This window comes from Triticum urartu, chromosome 3A (genome assembly GCF_056163025.1).
Source record: "Triticum urartu cultivar PI428250 chromosome 3A, HENAU_Tu73, whole genome shotgun sequence".
NCBI classification, from domain to species: Eukaryota; Viridiplantae; Streptophyta; class Magnoliopsida; order Poales; family Poaceae; genus Triticum; species Triticum urartu.
This window is the reverse complement of record NC_141875.1, coordinates 50,602,853-50,606,862: the sequence shown is the minus strand read 5'-3', so window position 1 is coordinate 50,606,862 and position 4,010 is coordinate 50,602,853.

The following is a 4,010-nucleotide window of genomic DNA, read 5'->3' as shown; positions in this document are numbered from 1 at the left end:
TAATGTGTTTGTGAGAATTGCAGGATAACACAGGTAGAAGTCCCTCATTGATTCGGTTTTACTACCAGAGATGACCCCTAAAAATGTATGAAGACATTGAAGTCAAAGGTGGTATATGAAGATATTCACATTGAAGACTATGACAAAAGAAGACACGTTATGAAGCCTATGGAGCTCGAAGACTTAGATCTTTCGTAGTTCTTTTTCTTTTGTGTTGAGTCATAGGAACCACCGTACTGTTAAGTGGGGTCCAGGAGAACCAGTTAGAATGACTGAAGTGATGCCTAAACCAAAAACCAATGTCTTCGAGTGAAGACAATGAGAGCGAATCTTGTCCAGAGCCGGACAAGTCAGCTTTGCTTGTAGCCCAAGTAAAGTTGCCATGAGAGTTTGAAATCTGACCGTTGAGACACGTGTCAGTTCCTTAGTGACCCAGGTGAAGGAAATATGCCCTAGAGGCAATAATAAAGTTATTATTTATTTCCTTATGTCATGATAAATGTTTATTATTCATGCTAGAATTGTATTAACCGGAAACATAATACATGTGTGAATACATAGACAAACAGAGTGTCACTAGTATGCCTCTACTTGACTAGCTTGTTAATCAAAGATGGTTATGTTTCCTAACCATAGACAAAGGAGTTGTTATTTGATTAACGGGATCACATCATTAGTTGAATGATCTGATTGATATGACCCATTCCATTAGCTTAGCACCTAATCGTTTAGTATGTTGCTATTGCTTTCTTCATGACTTATACATGTTCCTATGACTATGAGATTATGCAACTCCCGTTTGCCGGAGGAACACTTTGGGTGCTACCAAATGTCACAACGTAACCTGGTGATTATAAAGGAGCATTATAGGTGTCTCCAAAGGTAGATGTTGGGTTGGCGTATTTCGAGATTAGGATTTGTCACTCCGATTGTCGGAGAGGTATCTCTGGGCCCTCTCGGTAATGCACATCACTTAAGCCTTGCAAGCATCGCAACTAATGAGTTAGTAGCGGGATGATGTATTACGGAACGAGTAAAGAGACTTGCCGGTAACGAGATTGAACTAGGTATTGGATACCGACGATCGAATCTCGGGCAAGTAACATACCGATGACAAAGGGAACGACGTATGTTGTTATGCGGTCTGACCAATAAAGATCTTCGTAGAATATGTAGAAGCCAATATGGGCATCCAGGTCCCGCTATTGGTTATTGACCGGAGACGTGTCTCGGTCATGTCATCTGATTGCGGAGACAAATATTTGAGTTACGAGTTTGGTCTTCAATTAAAACAATGTGGAATAGTTTCACAAACTCATGCCACATGGAACACCACAGCACAATGGTGTGTCCGAACGTCATAACCGTACTTTATTGGATATAGTGCAATCTATGATGTCTCTTACCGATCTACCACTATCGTTTTTGGGGTTATGCATTAGAGACAGCTGCATTCACGTTAAATAGGGCACCATCTAAGTCCGTTGAGACGACACAATCTGAACTGTGGTTTGGCAAGAAACCAAAGTTGTCGTTTCTTAAAGTTTGGGACTGCGATGCTTATGTGAAAAAGTTTCAACATGATAAGCTCGAACCCAAATCGGAGAAGTATGTCTTCATAGGATACCGAAAGGAGACTGTTGGGTACACCTTCTATCACAAATCCGAAGGCAAGACTTTTGTTGCAAAATTTGGAGTTTTTCTAGAGAAGGAGTTTCTCTCGAAAGAAGTGAGTGGGAGGAAAGTAGAACTTGATGAGGTAACTGTACCTTCTCCCTTATTGGAAAGTAGTTCATCACAGAAATCTGTTCCTGTGACTACTACACCAATTAGTGAGGAAGCTAATGATGATGATCATGTAACTTTAGATCAAGTTACTACCAAATCTCGTAGGTAAACCAAAGTGAGATCCGCACCAGAGTGGTACGGTAATCCAGTTCTGGAAGTCATGTTACTAGACCATGACGAACTTGCGAACTATGAGGAAGCGATGATGACCCAGATTCCGCAAAATGGCTTGAGGCCATGAAATCTGAGATGGGATCCATGTATGAGAACAAAGTATGGACTTTGATGGATTTGCCCGATGATCGGCAAGCCATAGAAAATAAATGGATCTTCAAGAGGAAGACGGACGCTGAAAGTAGTGTTACTATCTACAAAGCTAGAATTGTCGCAAAAGGTTCTCGACAAGTTCAAGGTGTTGACTACGATGAGAGTTTCTCACTCGTATCTATGCTTAAATCTGTCCGAATCATGTTAGCAATTGCCGCATTTTATGAAATCTGGCAAATGGATAAACAAAACTGCATTCCTTAATGGATTTCTTAAAGAAGAGTTGTATATGATGCAACCAGAAGGTTTTGTCAATCCTAAAGGTGTTAACAAAATATGCAAGCTCCAACGATCCATCTATGGACTGGTGCAAGCATCTCGGAGTTGGAATATACGCTTTGATAAGTTGATCGAAGCATATAGTTTTATACAGACTTGCGATGAAGCCTGTATTTACAAGAAAGTGAGTGGGAGCACTACAACATTTCTGATAAGTATATGTGAATGACATATTGTTGATCGGAAATAATGTAGAATTATTCTGGAAAGCATAAAGGAATATTTGAAAGGAGTTTTTTCAAAGAAAGACTTCGGTGAAGCTGCTTACATAATGAGCTCCAAGATCTATAGAGATAGATCAAGACGCTTGATAAGTTTTTTCAATGAGTACATACCTTGACAAGATTTTGAAGTAGTTCAAAATGGAGCAGTCAAAGAAAGAGTTCTTGCCTGTATTACAAGGTGTGAAGTTGAGTAAGACTCAAAGCCCGACCACGGCAGAAGATAGAAAGAGAATAAAAGTCCTTCCCTATGCCTTGGCCATAGGTTCTATAAAGTATGTCATGCTGTATGCCAGATCTATTGTGTACCTTGCACTGATTTGGCAAGGGAGTACAATAGTGATCTAGGAGTAGATCACTGGACAGCGGTCAGAATTATCCTTAGTGAAATAAGGATATGTTTCTTGATTATGGACGTGACAAAAAGGTTCACAGTAAAGGGTTACGTCGATGCAAGTTTTGACACTGATCTGGATGACTCTAAGTCTCGATCTAGATACATATTGAAAGTGGGAGCAATTAGCTAGAGTAGCTCCGTGCAGAGCATTGTAGACATAGAAAATTGCAAAATACATAACGGATCTGAATGTGAAAGACCGTTGACTAAGATTCTCTCACAAGCAAAACATGATCACACCTTAGTACTTTTTGGGTGTTAATCGCATAGCGATGTGAACTAGATTACCGAATCTAGTAAACCCTTTGGGTGTTGGTCACATGGCGATGTGAACTATGGGTGTTAATCACATGATGATGTGAACTATTGATGTTAATCACATAGTGATGTGATCTAGATTATTGAGTCTAGTGCAAGTGGGAGACTGAAGGAAATATGCCCTAGAGGCAATAATAAAGTTATTATTTATTTCCTTATTTCATGATAAATGTTTATTATTCATGCTAGAATTGTATTAACCGGAAACATAATACATGTGTGAATACATAGACAAACAGAGTGTCACTAGTATGCCTCTACTTGACTAGCTCGTTAATCAAAGATGGTTATGTTTCCTAACCATAGACAAAGGAGTTGTTATTTGATTAACGGGATCACATCATTAGTTGAATGATATGATTGACATGACCCATTCCATTAGCTTAGCACCCGATCGTTTAGTATGTTGCTATTGCTTTCTTCATGACTTATACATGTTCCTATGACTATGAGATTATGCAACTCCCGTTTGCCGGAGGAACACTTTGGGTGCTACCAAACGTCACAACGTAACCTCGTGATTATAAAGGAGCATTACAGGTGTCTCCAAAGGTAGATGTTGGGTTGGCGTATTTCGAGATTAGGATTTGTCACTCCGATTGTCGGAGAGGTATCTCTGGGCCCTCTCGGTAATGCACATCACTTAAGCCTTGCAAGCATTGCAACTAATGAGTTAGTTG